Here is a 19,101-nt window from a genome sequence, read left to right as displayed (position 1 = left end):
GCTATGTCGGAGGTGCGGGGAGAGGGATCACACCATCAATGACTGTGAAATTTAATCAAGGTGCGTAACAGGTGCGAGAGAGAATAGAGCCAACCTTAGACATATAACAGCATCATTGGCATGCCCGGCGGTGAAGGAGAGGACGAGAGGTGTAACTAGACTCACAAGATAAAAATATCAATAATAAACCTTAATAGGTGCAGTTTGGCGCAGGATTTGATGTATCAATATGCCATCAAAGTTAAAGTGGATTTCGTATTTATTACGGAACTATACCAACTGCAACCATATTGGTCAACATTGTGGGTGACATTGTGTAGACTCAAGCACCCGGACGAGAGTATTTTAATGACTAGGAACGGACTTGTTGGGGAGCACGAGGCGGGTATGGGTTCTCAGTGCGTAGCATCATGCCATGAGAAACCCCGATGCATCTGATGTTCTCCTATAGTCGGGTGGCGGCTGCTCGGCGCAGTGGCGCCCATCAGATCGCTGATTCGGTGCGGAGAATTTCGGAGAAGTTGGTGGGCCCATATCTGTCAAGACCACTCACCTCACCTTCACGTGGGGTTCCCCGTCACCTTGCTTCGGTCCCGACCGGGGTAGGGTGCGAAAGACTGAGTGGCAATGCAAACAAAGAATGAATATGAATATGGAGTGCAAAGAGGAAGAAGTTTACGGTGCAGGGGAGGGATACTCCAGTACCGGCGCAGGCGTGGGTGGTCAAGCGGGCCCCGCTGCATCGATAACTAGTGACCGCGGCCGTTCGGGGTTAGGCCACCTGGCCCCCCTATGTGTCAATATGACTGGTGATGGAGAAGATACAGAGATGGAGGTGGTTCCGATGGAAGGAACCCCCCTAGGGGTAGAAAACTCGAAAGCAGTAGTCGAGGGGTGAAAACACCATCATCATCCCCGCCCGCATCCAGGGCACCTGTAGTCCCCTCCTCCTCTTCCTCCTCTCCGTCTCCAGTCGATGATAGCGAGGTTTTCCGGATCCTCAGGGAGGTGGGGGAAAAAGGAGTACCAGAGAGGGAGGACGATCTAGAGATAGCTCTAGAGACAAGGAAAGGGTCGCTACCGGGAACCCGGTCGGAGGACGAGGAATCGTGCTGATCTAGGTCCACGATGGTCTCGGTTACCTCCCGCGGTAAGAAGAGAAAGATAAGAAGCGTAACTCCCGAGGTGTCAGATCGCCTGGTGGCCTTTGTAAAGTGCCCAGCAGCCGGCGTGCCTCAAGGATCTGTGCTGGGGCCAATTCTTTGGATCACTGCGTACGACCGTGTTCTCCGATGCCAAATGCCCTCAAACACAGGCCTGGTGTGCTATGCGGATGACACCCTAGTGCTAGATGGAGGCCGTTGGTGGTACGAGACTGTCAACCTTGCAGCGGAAGCGGTGGCATGTGCGGTACAGGCCATCAAGAGGCTCGGCCTACGTGTTTTCCCCACGAAATTGGAAGTCCTGGGGTTCTTTGACCGCCGGTGCAGAGGAGCCCCACCACCCGGATTAATGGTCACCATCAACGGGGAGGAAGTGTCGGTGAGGCGGCAAATGAAGTATCTCGGCCTCACCATCGACGATCAGTGGACTTTTGAGCCTCACTTTGCGCTCCTTATCCCTAGGGTAACCGTTGCGGCCAACGCCTTATGCGGCCTTCTCCCGAATATAGGCGGAGCAGGAGTCGAGGTACGTCGGCTGTATGATGGGGTCGTACGAGCTCGGGTCCTTTACGGGGCACTTATTTGGGCTGAAGACCTGATGGCAAGCTGCCGCAGTCTGGTCCTACTGCGGAGACTGTAGAGAACAATAGCCATTAGTATAGCGAGGGTATATAGAACGATCTCATGCGCGTCAGCCACCACATATGCTGCATCCCCTCCCTATAAACTGCAGGCCCTAGCGCTCCGACGAGTGTTTGAACACCGAAGGGCCACGCACGAGGAAGGAAATAGGAAGACTCCACCACCGGACATTAAAGCCGAGGTAGCAAGAGAGACTTGGGAGCGATGGCGCAGCCAACTGGAGGAAGAAGCCGCGGTGCAGCAGCATCGAGCAGTGTGTGCTGTGCTTTCCAATTGGGAGGCCTGGAGAAAGCAGGGCGGGGACCCGCTGTCATACAGGATGACGAAGGATGACGCAGGTGCTCACAGGCCATGGAGTATTCGGCGAGTACCTGCTACTCATTCAGAGAGAGGTGACATCCTGTCACCACTGCAAGAAAGCGGAGGACACGGCGCAGCACACGCTGGAACACTGCCTGGCGTGGGCAGAACCGTGACACGCCCTGCAGCTGCACATCGGCAGGAATGTAACACCTGAAGCGGTCGTGGAGGCCATGCTTCGAGGTCGCCAGGAGTATAACGCCGTCCAGACCTTCTGCGTACAAGTCATGCAGTCTAAGGAGCAGGCGGAGAGAACTAGAGAGAGGACAGGAGACCCCTCGAGAACGACTCGAAGAAGAAACTTCGGGCGCAACAGGAGAAGGACATCACCATCGTCCTAAACGTCACCAACGGGAGCCTGGCCCCAGAGGCGTGGTCCCCCTGGCGGCCCTGCACAGGTAGCCTCTCTTGATAGGAAAGGGAGAAGACAAGGAGGGGATTCCGCAGGTAGAAATTCGGCCGAGATCCCGGGGATCCCCTATCGAATGTCAGGCTGACCACCGTGGAGTTTTAGTCGGTAAGAGTCCGACACTACTCGATCGTTGCCATGCAACGACGAGTGTCCATGAGGATTTCTCCACGAAAAAAAAGGTTACCAGGACAGACAAGTTCGGCCGCAGGTACAGCGAGATCGCTAAGTGCTTATCGACCGTGGTGAAGAAAAGAAAATTAGTGAAATTTCATAGTTGACGACAAGGAAAGTATCAGGACAAGAGTGGGAACGTTTGGAAGGGACATTGCAAGACTATATGACGACCGGCTACGAACAAGGACAGTGAGAGAAATTAAAATAATAATGGAATTGGTGAAAAAATCTAAAAAACTTACGGCACAGGGGGTTTCGGAGCCTCCAGGCCCCGTCGGTGAATCGAGTAGCGTCCCAGGTTCGACCCGACGGTCATCTGTTGACTGGACGAACAGAGAGCGGAAGGTCGATCGCGGGGCCATCCCTCGTTCGGTAATTACGACCGGGGATCATAGAACAACAAAGGTTGCAAAAGAAGAGAGGGTAAGTGGAACACCCACGAGAAGACTCCTCGAATTCGATGAGGATATACAGGAAATCATCGAGGAAGTCGGGGTGCCCTCACAAAGAACGAAAGAAACAACTCCCCCCCCCCCAAAGGCAAGACGATCCGGGTCAACAAGGAGGAAATCCCGAAAGGAGACCGGATCGTAAAATATTTGAGAAAACATCTGAGGAGCAGAGGGCGTTTAGGCCTACAAGAAGTTTGGCCAGAAGTCCACCGAAAGACCCGAAGGAAGGAGTTGTCAACACATCGGAGCTGGATACACAGGCAGGTATGTCTGATAGTGGCAGCGAAGCGACTGCCACTAGAGAGCAACTCAGGAAGAAGGTCATGCTCAATAGAGCAGTGGCTGAGAAAAAGGAGAGCGAAGACGACCTGATAGTCATCAAACTAAGCGAGTGGAGGCAGATGACAGAGATCATCCAGGAAGTCTTCTTAGAAAAGCATGGGCTGGTCAACAGGCTGTACTTGACGGCCAAGAAAGAGGCCATAATCAAAAAAAGGAGGGATACCATTAAGGACCATGCCGATAAACTCACGCCTTGCTTAGCGAAGTGAGGAGCAGAAAAGGATCCAGGATGGTGAGAACAATTAAAAAGACGATTCCCCGGAAAATAGAGACGAAACAAAGGGGAAGAGAAAGAAGATATCGCCCATCGACGCGAAGGACGATAACAAGAGAATGGATGCTGCTGGATCCAGCGAGTTCTTCATTTTAGTAGCGTTTTTTAGTATGTCGAGCTTCACTATATGCTCATATCTCGGCAACCCTAATCCTGACCCCGACGGACTCCTGAAGGAACTCCAGCATGTCCCACGTATGAGTGCAGTCGCCTGTACCGATGACTTGGCATTGATATTGGGTCTCCCTAACCTACGATTTACGTTCAAGAATTTTGGGCCGAAAACGTGAACAAGCTCGCGCATCCTTCGAGCCATTCGCACGAATTGTGTAGTACGATGATCGGGCTAATCGTAAATATTACGGGCATCGCCCGTGGTACGGCGGTCACGGTTTGTAATTTTCACCGCCACAAATAGCATAGACAAGGCTCCTGATATATTCTTATTATCTCTTCGTATTGTGATCAGTTTCAAAGTCATTCTTGGTCATATTTGCACATCGAAATTTATTTTCATAAATTATAGAGAAGCATCCCCACAACATGTTTTCAAGAAAAAGATTTCGTGATGAGTGCAGTGAGAATTGTGCTAAAAATTCCTCTACCGAAAGTGAGAGTAGCGATATTATACGTTCTGTTCGAAAAAAATGTATAGTTATTAGTTATTGATGATACTTCTGACGACGATCAACTACCAAAGCCCTGGCTTTGAAAAGAAATAAGAAATAGTCCAAAAATCTGGGACTATACGATGACTTCTGGCATAAAAGAGACAGCCTTACGTCAATGAGGAGGAAGTAGAAGAGAATTAGGTATAATTAATGTAATATTTGATGATATATTCTGGGAAAATATTGTAACCGAAACTAACTTTAACCCATCAAAAAGGGCAATATTTGGCGTTAAATTTCATAAACAGTATAAGTCCGATTCAGGCTATTGTTATGAACTTAAAATATATACAGGTCACGGTAAAATAAACCGTGATGATAGCACTTCGGTAAGTGTTGTGAAAGAGCTTTCTGATTCAGTGTTGCACAGGGGTTACTCTTTATACAGAGATAACTGGTATTCTTCACCAAAATTGTTTATGACATTATCGTTGAATTATAAAACAAATGCAATTGGCACAGTACGTGGAAATAGGAAGCATATGTCAGAAGATTTGTGTAATGTGATATAAAAAAGCGAGGAATACACAATAAGAAACTGCAACCGAATACTCGCTATAAAATGGAAAGACAAGACAGGTGTTTATACTATGACGACAAAACATCAAACAGTCGAAACGACTACACAAGGATCCAGTCGTACTCCAAAATCAAATTGTATTGCAGAGTACAAAAAGGGAATGAATGAAATTGTTAGGAAGATGATACAGTTACACTGTACATGTGAATGTGTGTGTAGCGTCAGAGCGCGTCCAGGCCTGAGTTGAGACAAAGGACGATTGGCAGTTGTTAAGAAGCATCCGGAAGGGCCGGTTAGCTGTCGAGTGTGGAGAAAGTGCTGAGACACGTGCAAGTGTAAATCGAAGAATAAGTGAGGAATTCTTCTTGTAATAAATATAATATTATTCTAATATTACACCCCAGAGTATATTCAGTGTTCCTTCAACATTATTTCGGCACCAAAAATCCACATTTCTTACAGAAATTGATCTCCAAGACCAAATATTAGCATGCTTTCCAGTAATGAGGAAATACATGAAAGGATACAAGAAATTTTTTTTATCTGTTCAACATTGGTCTTTTTAATACATACATTTTATGCAACAAAATATATAACGGGAAAAAACAATGTTACGTTGACTATAGGATCGGCATAGCCGAATCTTTATTGGAGAATATGCGAAAACCGAATTATAGAGAACGAGAAGAATTATCTTCCGGAGATATGCCAGGGAGACTGCACGCGAAGCATTGGGCTCATTTTCCAAAATATATTGACCCAACAGTATTAAAATTAAGACCGTCAAAACCTTGTAGAGTTTGGCAAAAAAATAAAAAACGTAGAGAGACAACGTGGGAGTGTAAGAAGTGCAAAGTTCCCTTACATCTACCGGAATGTTTCGAATTGTATCACACCGTTGCAGATTATTAATTTTGTTTTACTGATTTTTGTATAAATAAACTTTTTGTAGTACTTGCGTCTACCACAATTATTGCATCAGGATATAATTACTTATCAAATATTCCACAAATATTTATATCTTTAGGAGGGCGCCGCCGCTAATATTTATATCGTAATATATTATCGTAATAAGAGAGCAATTTTGCATGTAGCTTCCAACTCGCAGTTCACGCAAAGAATTAACGAAGTAAATAATGGAAAAATCTAGTGTTAGTAACAGTGTTTCGAATTTTCGTCGAGTTCTACTATACCGAAAAAATATCAAGAGGCTAAAATTGAAAAAGGAACCTTCGTTAACAACGAAACACAAAGTAGAACGTTTACTCTTTGCGGAAGAAAGAATGCATTGGAACAAGAAATGGAGAAGGGTATTATTATCAGACGAAAAATATTCAACTTGGATGGTTCTGATGGGTTCCAATACTATTTTCATGACACGAGAAAAGAGACAATGTCGGCAATTCGACGACGAACGGCAGGAGGCAGCGTGACGGTTTGGGCCAGCAATGGTCATCTCGGCAAGACAAGTTCATCGATGGAAGAATGAATAGTGCCGGATACATCAATTTAATCAAAGAATAAATAAATAATCATGCAGAACGCATTTCTGGATCTGATCACATCTTTCAACGAGATAATGCATCTGTACACACATCAAGATTGGTTCGATCATATTTTAATGAAAATAATATATCTATTTTGCCGTGGCATGCACGCTCCCCGGACCTTAATATTATTGAAAATTGCTGGGCAGAACTTGTTCACGGCGTATGCGCGAATGGAAAGCAGTATTAACACGCACAAGAATTAAAAAATGCAATTGCACGCGAATGGGATACATTGAATCAAAATTATATTCAGAAACAATATAAATCGATAGCAAATCGTACAATAGAAGTAATAGGAAATAAAGGGAGATGTACTCATTAATAAGTATATACGTTTGATAAGTAATTATTGTTAATTAGAATTTATGTTGACTATTATTTTCTTATTGTACATGTGCTATCATTTCGTTCTTAAAATAAAACAATTTCTTTTTTGTTACACGCTAAACCTCATAACATTTTTAATTATTTTCAACGAACCGCATATCCTGAGCTCATAACGTTTTAATATTATACGTTACAGACGAAAAACCTTTCACGCGTCATTGAGAAATTAAAGATAGCTCACATGGGCTATCTCTTTGACGAGGAATGTACCTATATAAACACCTATAGCACGATCCGGAAAACAACTTTAGTCCCTCTAGCCAAATCCATATTCAACGTAAAACAATTCTATAAACGAACAAACTTTCGGTACATTTTCCATCTGTGGTTTCCGAAAAATTGGAAAATTCATGAATAAAATATCGATTCGCCTGAATAACGCTCGCGTAATATCTGGCATCCTGCGAGCGAGTTAAACACACATGCGCGTGTCAAACGCTCAAGAATGTCACACGCACGGAAACAGTAATAGGGTAGACGAAAGATCCTGCATGCCATAGCTATCGAAACAACAACCAGACAGTAACGAAATAGCCGCCTCCGATATACAACCAACGATAACCTCTTCAGATGGACTAGAACCTCAGTATAAACACCCCCCCCCCCAAATTAGCGCTCAACACCTTTTTGTTGTAACACTTTGAACAGTCACTCAAGCAAAACTCCGTATTTATCGCACCTGTAGTAGAAAAGGACTTAATACTAACCAACTGAGAACAATACACCTTTGTCGATAGCCACTACTTAAACAAATATTGTAAACGAACGGCAATCATCCACATTTGTAAAAGAACATAACCAAGCCACAATAGGATCAATTCACCCGAATATACAATCGAATTAATTGATAATCAATCGACAGTCAAAACTTGTCCAATTGCTGTATTGGAGTTGGAAGAATTGACATTCGTACCTTTACAGACTGAAAATTATTATATCATTATCCCTACGATAAATGTGCAGATCAACGTATTATGTAAAACACATTAAATCTTAGAAATCAAATAAACGAGTATAATTAGCAGCAGAACTGGATGTATAATCACATACGACCGTAATATTATGAAAGTAGGAGGAACACATAAAAATATTTTTCTTACGAAATCAAAATTAAGAAGAGTTCACATAGTTTCAAAGAAATAAACATCCCAACGCTAAAGCAAATATTAGAAACGGCTCCAAACGTAACTCGCAACTTTAATCAATACAAAGCCAGCCTCGATACGTTACCAATACAAATCAATACGCTACAATTCGAAAGCCGTATAAATTCACTCAGAGAATACGGCATTTCAACATTACAAATATGAGGATACGTAGCCCTAGGACTAGGAACAGTATATACATTGTATAAATGTAAACTTTTCGAATGTCTAAACAAGTAATTCCTAAAAATGTATGTATCCGTGTAACGTTCTATTTAGTAGCTGACGAGAAAGTAGGGTCAACTGACGTTAATGCAACTGGCAATAAGCTCCACTTTCGGCTAACCTGCTATGTGCGGGAATACTAGCACGGAAGAGGATTAAAGTTGTTCGAAAGTGGATTATCGATTTAAAATGTCGTATTTAAATCTTACTCAATTTCGATATTGACAATTAACTGACGGGTATGAAATTCCTCGGTTGACAGGTGATGATTCTTCGGTAGACAAATGATAACTAATTCTTCAATAGACTAACACTAATTAATTTACTCGATAACCAAACGGTAAATATACGCAAACTCAAATTCAAACACAAACTCGAACAAAACTACCGCTGACTTTCTCGATATCGTTATAAAAACAAAATATAAAAACGTAGTTAGATGAGTTTTCGCAAGATATAGCTTCTAGCGGCTTTAACTGCCTATCACTTCAAATACTGAAAACACGGTCTCAAATAAACTTTTTAATTATCTCCGTTTAATAGAATTTATCAATTTTACATTCGCGCCACGATTCGCACGGGTGGCGGGACGTGACACCCTCCCCCGTCTTGAAGTTCAAATTTCCAGCGGAAATTTGATTAATCCTTTCCCTCCGTACACTTAGGACGGATGTTTTCGGCGTTTGGTTGTCGCTCCATCTGTTCGCTGATAGGCTATTGTCCGTTTCGATTGTGCGCCAATTTTAGCTTGCTTAAATGTACGGTTCGCGGGGCATCTCGCACTTCTGTTGTAACGTTTTTATTCTTCAAAATATCCAATACCTTATACGGTCCTGTAAACTGGTCGGTAAATTTCCCTCTATTCGGTTCTTTCAAGAGGTACATCAGAACTCCCGTTTTAATGTTTTGTGGATTGATTCGTCTATCGTAGTACGATTTGGATTTTAGTTTGGACTCTATGAGATTTTTCCTCGCCCTTTGCTGCACCGTACTGATATGGTCGAATAAGTCTTTCAGGTCTTCCGCGTAGGTAGATTCCATGTTCTCATCGATAATCGCCTCACCCGTGAGCTCTTTGGCCAAGTGTCCGAAGACTAGCTCGTGCGGGAGAACCTTGTTCCCTCATGTACATAGGTGTTGTAGGAGAACATGGCCAGTTCCACCCATTCGTCCCAGTTTCTGGTGTTTTCTATGTATAACTTCGTCTTTCGATCTTTCGATCGAACCATTGCTTTGCGGATGATATGCCGATGTGATGTATCGCTTGATGCGAAATCTCTTCGCCACTTTCTTCAACAACCAGGATGTAAAGTTCGCCCCCTGGTCGGGAAGAATGGATCTCGGTGATCCGAATCGACAAATAAATCGTTTTACGAAGACGTCCGCTATCTCCGCCGAAGAAATCTTCTCCATCGGAATCCCGGTCGAATACTTGGTCAATAAATCCCGGATGGTTAGTATATATTTGTTCCCCTTTTGTGTCTTTGACAGTGGACCGACGATATCCATACTAATTTAGTCGAAAGGTTTGCCCGGTGTATCTGTGAGAACCATTGGTTGTTTCGTTTTTATCCGGGTCAATTTCTTCAATTGGCATTCCTTACGTGTTCTCACGTATTCTTGGATCTGCTTCTTCATGTTTTCCCAACAGTAGTGTCGTCGTATTCTTTGGTAGGTCTTTGTTACTCCTTTGTGTCCCGCTATTCGTGTTTCTCTCGTATGATGTTTTTTCGCGCTTCCACTGATGGGGTGGTTACTTTCCCGGTACAAATGGTGATGTTTATGATGTTTATCAAGAATACCCATTTCAAGTGCTTGATTACATGTCGCCATGGTAAATCCTCTAGGTCTCCTTTACTGATACCGAAGGATGACAATTGTTTCTCATTTACCAGGTCCAGCAAAAATTTTAATGAGTTTATCAAGTTCTCTGGTGTTATTGGGACGTTTCGGTTTTCTTTCACTGGTAGAGATATTATATGTTTTCCTGAGTACCGTTGCAGTCTTGCTCTTTCCAGCATTAGGTCTTCATAATGCGGTAGGTTCCCTGCTTCCTTCATTTCTAGCCCCCCCTCCTGTCCACCGGATTTTCCTTTGTATGGATAAAAATCACCTTGTGATCATTTGTTTTCATTATGGAGTCTCTTGTTTCTGAGATTCTCAATTCCGCAAGTATTGTAGGTTTGGCCCTTTCTTCGTGTTTTCCTGGATTATGGAATTGAGACAAGTCGCGTGGTTTAGCTTCGAATATGGGAGGATCCTTGGTTCATGTGTCTAGTTGGAATCTTTTTCGGATAGGATAACGAATCGGCGAATCTTCGTCTCGTTTCCTGATCGGCAAGTACATCTCTGGGGGGTTTCTAGACAATGCGTCCGCATTTGCGTTCGCTTTGCCTCCATTGTATGGAATATCGAATTTGAAATCCGACAACGTTAGTCTCTATTTCCAGATTCTTGCAATAGGATCCTTGATAGAATTCATCCGTACTAACGGTTTGTGGTCCGTTACTATAGTAAATTTTCTACCATACAGATATCGTCTGAAATGTATCGTGCAGTAGACGATTGCCAGACATCCCTTTTCAATGGTAGAATAATTTTATTCCGCCGGGTTTAGTAGTCTAGAGGCATACGCGATTGGCAAATCCTTTCCAATCAGTCCTTGACTTAATACTCCGCCTATTGTGTATCCTGATGCGTCTGTTGTGAGGTTGAAGGGTTTAGAAAAATCCGGATATTGTAGAATAGGTTTTGTCATCAGTGCTGTTTTTAAATTATTGAATGCATTTTCTTGATTTTTTAACCATTTCTTTCTACGATAATCGTAACCTGGCCTGCCTAGATCTTTCCATTAACTTACTAAATTTACTTTCGTGTTCATGAAGAGATCTTGAATAAATCACTATGTCGTCCAGATAGACGAATAGTTCTACTCCTTGCTATCCTGAGAGCACTGAATTCATCAGCCGTTGGAACGTCGCTGGAGCATTTTTCAGTCCAAAAGGCATTCGCTCAAACTGAAAGTGACCGTACGGCGTTGAGAATGCAGTCTTGTGGACATCCTCCTGTGCCATTCGGATCTGGTGGAAGCCTGATGACAAGTCAAACGTGGAAAAATATTTCGCACTTCCTAACTGATTCAATATTTCTGTGATGTTAGGGAGCGGATAAGCATCGCCGATCGTTATATCATTGAGCTTTCTATAGTCAATGACTAATCTCCAACGTTTGTTTTTGTACGAGTCTGGTTTCTTCGGCACAATCCATAACGGAGAATTGTACGGAGATATCGATGGTTCTACGACATCAGTGTCCAGTAATTCTTGAATTTGGCGATTTGTTTCCTCTCGACGTGCAGGTGGATAATGATACTGTTTAGTATTGATTGGTATATCATCCGTTGTAATTATTCGATGGTCTAGAATTTCAGTTCCTTCCATCGTGTCTCCTGGAATATGAAATCTATCTTGGTTCTTCCGAACTAATTCTTCAACGTTTTTCCTCTCCTTTTTATTCAAGTGATTTCATCGAATCTAGTTTCTTTAGATTTCGAAATCACATTGCACGTCGTACTAGGGAACGAGATGAGGTTTTCAAATTCTTTAATTACCATTGTAGGTGTGGCGAATTCATAGTCTCTCGATGTGATATTTATCTTTCTCACATAACCTCATATAACTGGTTCTTCACAACTGCATTACCAAAATAGACCCCCTCAAATGGCTTGATTTTTATATATATTTTATATAAATATTTCCCCGCCTGATACGTTTTCGCTTGTAATCCAAACGAGCCTTGCATCCTGCAGAAAATTCGGATCCTAAGATTCCGTCTTGGTCGATCAGCAATGTGTCATCAATTACATGAAAGGTAACTGGGTGGCTCGCAACCTGTACTATAGTCTGCCCTAGGCTGACCAGGCTCGTTGCCGTGATTCCTCGAACTTCAATTGATTCTTGCTCGCTGATGATCGCTGTATCAGGTAAGGCAGTTTTTTTTATATTTACTTTCAATCCGGAGTCTATCAGTAACTTAGTTTTGTTTTTAAGTCCGGGAGATTATTCTGACGGTTGAAGTGCTCGGGGTTTCGTTCATTCTTATCGAAACAATTCGGAGAGGTCTCCTTCCGAATTTGAATCCGATTCTTCCGTACTCCTGGTTGTTTTTCCGTGGACTTCCTGTTCTTTTACTCGTTGATTTTCCAAGTGTTCTATATGTTCCCGTGCACAACTGCACGAAGGTTGTGGCGTCGGTCTTCTCGTTGCAGCTTGTACTTCTTGGGTGATTCAAAGCATCGCTCCTTCGAGGTTCTCCTCTTGTTCTCGAAGGAGTTTGCTGGTTTCCCGACTGCCCCGACGCGTAAGGTACGATTATCCCAGCGTCTACTCTGGCTCTACATCGGTAGCAGTCTCGTGCCAAAGTTTTTTTACAATAAATACAGATTATAGAATTTTGTCCCGGATCGTTTGGACGATTTCGTGAGGAAGGAAGGATTGGTATCCTGTTACTTTTACTCGCAAGTATACCTCGTTTGGGAGTCCCTTAACGAAACGTCCCAATCTATCGTATCTTGGACGTCTTGCGATACAGTGCCATACTCGCAACTTTGCTCATCCGTTATTGCCAACCTGAGATTTCTGACGCGGTCTATGTAGTCTAGTATCTCCTATCCTGGTCGTTGAAATACTGTTCTTTATTCTCCCACGTTGAAGCGATCGCCACTTCTAAGAAAACTCTACATCTGGTCTTCGGTTTTCTCAAGCGCTGAGGTCATCGATAGCGCATAGACAAAAGAATGCGTCGATGACAGACTATAAGCGGTACACGTGTGACGTTGGCTTCAGGGTTCTTTTAGTCTCAGGGTAACATTGCTATCGCGAGGACCTGGACAAGCCTACATTGTATTCCACACTTTGTACATTAATATTCACAGTATATATACTCACAATACCTTACAATTTATCCACGCGTTTCTTTAATTTCACATACATCGAATAACCTTAACATCCTCTATATTCGTGATCGGTTCTTCCTGGGCCGAACATATATTTCAACTTGTTCCCAAAATCATTTATATTTGTTACCCGACAGTCTTCTACGGAGAGAAATGTGCGTCCGCGAAGCTAGTTCAATAGTAACTTCACCAATTGAGGCTCTTGATGCCCTGGAACCATATTTTTCGCACGGTTAGACGCCCTTAGAAACTGAAATACAGACGGTTGGTGGCCGTCGAACACTGGTACCGATTCGATCGCGTCCTTTAATTTAATCGGTTGGGAGTTAACCTCGATCGCTCTGGTCTCTCATGGTGTTATCGGCAATGATATAGGCGTTTCAGTTACCTTCGTTACCTTACCTATACGCGTGTCTTCCTCTAATTTGGCAAGCCTTATGCTCATATCGGTTAATACGCGAAAATTTTCATTCCACGCTTTCACCTTTTCTAACAATGTCAAGAGCGTGTCCTCATTCATGGAGTCTCGTGTGATCGACATGTTTTCTGTTTATATTTTATTAATATTCTTAAGAACTTTAGTCTACCGTGAAGCGTATCCCACCGCTGCCGCCAAAATTAATATCTGTATATATTGTTACGTCCTATTTAGTAGCCGACGAGAAGGTAGCGTCAACTGACGTTAACGCAACTGGCAATGAGCTCCACTTTTCGGCTAACCCGCTATGTGCGGCAATACTAGCACAGGAGAGGATTAAAGTTGTTCGAAAGTAGATTATCGATTAAAATGTCTTATTTACATCTTACTCAATTTCGATATTGACAATTTACTGACGGGTATGAAATTCTTCGGTTGATGATTCTTCGGTAGACAAATGTTAACTTATTCTGCAATAGACTAACGCCAATTAATTTACTCGATAACCAAAAGGTATATATTCTCAAACTCAAACTCAAACTCAAACTCGAACTCCAAAACTACCGCTAACTTCTCTGGGTCGCTACATTTATATCCGTCGAAGATGAGAAAACGTCAAAGTCCTTCTTTTGAAAATGTTTGAGAAGATCCCCAACGTTTGTTCAACTGCCGAATTTGTTTACAATCTAAATCGTCATAATATCGTTATAAAAACATAATATAAAAACGTAGTTAGATGAGTTTTCGCAAGATCTAGATTTTAGCTGCTTTAACTGCTTTTCGCTTCAAATACTGTAAACACGGTTTCAAATAAAGGTTTTAATTATCTCGGTTTAAAGGAAGTTATCAATTTTACTTTCGCGCCACGGATCGCGCGGGTCGCGGAGCGTGACATCAGAATACTTTGCCCTGCCGCTCACGTATACAATTTGCATCAAGTACTCATAGCACCAATTCATCTATCAGCCCATGGAACGGACACTTTCCAGAACCTTATCTAAAATGCAGAGAACGGGATCATTCAAATCAGGCGCTTCAACGGAGCAAAGCGATTCTAAAAAGGGGGGAATGTCACACACTGAAGAAGTCCACCCGCTCAGAAATTGTAATAGGATAGGCTAGACATCCTGCATACCACAGCCATCGAAACAATAACCAAATGGTAACAAAATAAGCGCCTTTGTGATACACCCAACAACAACCCCTCCAGAAGGACTAAAATCTCAGTATAAAATCCCTTCAAAGTAAGCGCTCATTCGAGTCTGTTAAAACATTTGGACCCAGTCTCTTGTAACACTTTGAATCGTCACTCTATTGGATTTATATAATAATTTCTATTATCATATACAAAGTTGAATTTCTTCACCTTATTCGTGAAATGTTAGAACTGCGACGCGAGGAGATCACCGGCGATCTATCGGTTTCGTGATTTCTTGTACCTCCCATGTGACATTCTCCTCTTTTTTCAGCCGCTTATTCTGGATTTTCGATCACTTCTCCTCTACTAACTTCGTAGGGTTTAACGAACGGCTACGGCCCGCAGGTGAATTCTGCAGGACGACTACACACGTTGCCAAACTTGAATCGCGCAGCGGTTAGTTAGCGTTTTCTGTTTCTGCGATCGACATGGTAGACTCATTTCCTAGCGTTGCTTAATTGGTTTGGCAAGACCATGTGCAGGATCGAATTCTAGGATAATTGAACGATTTTTTGTTCCCGGACCGTGGAAGATAATTAGGAACTCGGTTCCAGTTGTTGTGATTGAGCAATTTCATTCTGATGGATTCTTTGTCGTCGATACTCTGTGGCCTTTTGCTTGTGCAGGTAATAATTGTATCAATCAACTATAGAGTTTGTTACGTCGCGTGAGATGGTCCGTGCGACGTCCTTCATTGTCTGACCGTCAAAGCCCCACGCACCGTTAATAAACCTACGGAACCACCATAAACAGAATCCTTTTAACGGAATCTTTATTCCTGCAAGTATATTCGGTTTGTAGCTGGTTCTTAGAACAGTCCTTAGGTATATTATTCGTTCTTAAACATCACGGAGAAAGCGGGTAGTTATTTAACGGATAAAGCGAGTATTTGGTAGGCTTCCTCCTCCTATCTTCATTTATTAATGTTGACTGTAACCAATGGGCATCGCGGATCGTTATCCTCGCGAAAAGTGTGAACAAGGAATCCGCGTTCAGTCAGCACAGTCGCCACGTCGAAGACAGTCAATCGACAAAAGTCACATCATCACCATCGCCAATACGAAAGGAGTCTCAGGTCGTATTCACTCGCAGTTTAGCAGTCAACATATGCACCATTGTATCAAATATTGAAGCGGTTGGATTGTTGAAAATATATATTATAACCTGTTAATATCAGCGTTATACTCATTCAACCACCTTTATTATCTTAATCGAAATGAGGGATTGATCGATTCGTGGCGTCGATTATTCGAATCGTAATGGGAATTTACGATTCCCATTGACGCGCTTCTTCGAGATCGCCTCTCCCCGCGAACGGTCGAAATAGTGTTATTTGAGATAGCCAGTTATTCGCATCAGTTACTCGAAAGTTTAGCGATGATTATTTATATATATTGTAAAAATAAATGCCAAAGGTATTGTATATTTCTCTTGTTAATTTATAGGGAAAGGATAATTGTTTATTTCTGTATATTGAATCTGAACAAGTCAACATCCTTGTTTGTTTGGATTATAATGCAAAGCTGGATTCTCTTACACAATAACTAATAATATTCACGGATCGTTAAATTGTATCCAAGTTATAATTCTCATTGCACAATTATGTTGTTTTACAGCAAATAGAACAATAGGATGGTTTGTAATTTGTAAAATTAATGTGTAAAGCTTTATTTGTTTTATTCAATTGTCACTGCTACGACGAGAGCATTTATACACTCGCAATTTCATATTATAATCTTATAATCTATTTGTGATACCCTTGTAATCTCAAATCTTTCTACCCTGACGTAACTTCTGGCGACCACCTCTAGATCTCTTCCAGGAAGATAACACATCGCTACCCTGATAAAGTCCTTCCAAGAATAATATCCTCACCGTCATTTCCATGGTTCTCGCTTAGTACATAAACATCGAGTATTGATGACCGAATTATTCTAAAGTGTGAGTCGATACTAGAATATTGTGATAGTTTTGGTGTTCTTAATAAATAAAATTTCTATCATCACGAAAAGTTATTGTTTTTACGTGGCACCCTCGTGGTTTCTCCTGTTGCACATTTCCGACAAAGAATGTCAAACGAATCATCATACGACAATCCTTTATTCGTAGTTTTATTCATGTCGCGACTTTTATTTATAAGACTGAATGTTTTTTTTTTTTAGTGATAGTCATACTACCGTATTTTGTATACTTTGATACTTTCTATACCGTTATTCCATCTTTCGAATCTATTTTACCTTATTCTTTAGCTACATTATTTGGTAACAATCTCTTGCATTTTATAAAAAAAATATCTCCTGGTTATTTCCTATGAGATCTAGGTAAAGAAAATCTAGAAAGCCGAATAAAATTCTTCAAAGTCAGACTTTAACGCGAAACTACACTCTCCAAACTTAGATTCTATGATTCGCAGGAAATATCTACCATTCACGAATCCCAACATTCTCCCCAAAACCAGTCTATCATTCAGCTTCTACTTACATCCAAATTTTCCGTGTCTCTGTTACAATCCATACGACCCTCGTCTAAAATTTTCGTGGCCTAGCCGAGAACTGTCAACCGTGGCATCCTCCGAAACACAGGATCCCTAAAGCTATCAGAATCCCATGCAGAGTCGCAAACATTTGCCTCGCCGTTTAACCTACAGTCCAACCTCGGTCTGCCATTCTCTAACGATAAGCATTCTGACCGAGTCGGTGTCATAGGTCAGTGGCTCTCCCCTCCCCTTTCTTGCGTTGGCATGCAGCTTATTCAGCGTCATCGGCGCTGGGGAACACGTAGCTCACGCGAGTGCGTCTCAACGTGTGAGTAGACCGTTTACGGTACTGACCTAGCCTAGAGGCGAACGAGTGTGCGCTCTGCGACCGAAGGCGTAGGTATCGCAATTAACAACGCCGTGCAGACCTAGAAGACGTGGTTCACCATGGGAACACATCACGGGAGGTCAACACCGAGGCGAATCGTCGTGGAAAGAGTGGAAAAGGGAAAAGAGCAATAGAACGGACGAGAGGAAAGAAAAGGACGAGTCCATCGGTCGACTAGTTCGGATCCATCGTTAAACTGGGATCAACGTTCGCTGCCAACTGGAAGTAAACTGCTGCTTCATTTTGTCGACCGATGCTTGTCGACGCTCGCTGTCTCTCGTCTTTTGTGTAACCCTTAACCTCTACCGATCCAATAAACCGGATCGAAGGAGTTCCCAAGAGAAATATAATATTTGCGGAATGTTCGAGGGATACTGGAGGATGGAACTTTTCGTTCCAACTATCATTTCAGAGGTAAGTGGGCGTTGTTCTATTCGAATTCCAAGGGCATGGTTCAGTGAGTTTTGGTTTGCTTTTGAGGGTTGTTACGTGGTGGGAAAGTTTGAGCTAATTGATTCTAAAGTTAACTTCGATCGTGTTTAACGCAGACTGGACACTCTGCTACTTACAGTATCGGTCATTTTTTAACTCTTTCGGGATCGAATATCGTTTACTCTGCGTGAAAGATTGTTTCCTCGTTAATTCTGAGCAACAGGGACACATTTCTTCGAATGATTTATCAAGAAAGCAGAAAATTCGTTTGGTTAATTGAATTACCTTATTAAATTAAAATTTTTCGTGTACGAAACATGCAACGTTGATGAAGAAAAGGTTCATGGTTTCATCGCTGTATGTTTTCTTTATATCGCCACAGCTGCAGCAGACTTACTCCTTGCAACTATTTACCAACACTAGTTATAACCAATGGACATCGCGGATCGTTACCCTCACTTTTCCATCGAAAGATGGGAATAACGAATCCGCGTTCTTAGTTCAGAAGGGCACACCCTCACCGAATTTTCCTCCGTAATAGCAGTAGAGCGGAGAGTCAGTCACGATCTTGGCATATAACGCGTTAACACTATCAACCGTCGGGTCAAATATTGTATTTTCCGACGACCTCAAAATATTTTCTAAGTGTTGTAAGTTTGGTGAATATACTTATATTATATAACTGTAGACTACAGTTATTCAACCACAAACACCCCTATTATCCCAAAAGAAATAAAGGGAATCGCCCTGCTCGCCGTGTCGATTCGTATAATCGTAACGGGAATTTACGACTCCCGTTGACGCGCCTCAACGCGATCGCGACTGGACGAAAATACAACGAGCATCGATAATTTAAAAGATTCAATCTCCGTTTCTCGATCCATTCCATATCAAAGAGCATCGAGCCGTTGAAAATTA

The 19,101-nt window shown here is 42.4% G+C and overlaps 1 long non-coding RNA gene across 1 annotated transcript in view; it reads left to right on the top strand.

Annotated features, from left to right (window-relative positions):
• The first annotated feature begins 295 nt into the window (after positions 1–295).
• The window catches only part of LOC132915718 (uncharacterized), a 59,603-nt gene continuing 40,797 nt past the window's right edge, over positions 296–19,101 (top strand). The window contains exon 1 of the long non-coding RNA XR_009659944.1: positions 296–306. This is a non-coding gene — a long non-coding RNA (uncharacterized LOC132915718). The remainder of the gene's footprint in view (positions 307–19,101) is intronic.

Source organism: Bombus pascuorum, unplaced genomic scaffold, assembly GCF_905332965.1.
Source record: "Bombus pascuorum unplaced genomic scaffold, iyBomPasc1.1, whole genome shotgun sequence".
Taxonomy (NCBI): Eukaryota; Metazoa; Arthropoda; class Insecta; order Hymenoptera; family Apidae; genus Bombus; species Bombus pascuorum.
Note: the sequence above shows the minus strand (reverse complement) of the source record. Positions and strands in the feature narration are given on the sequence as shown.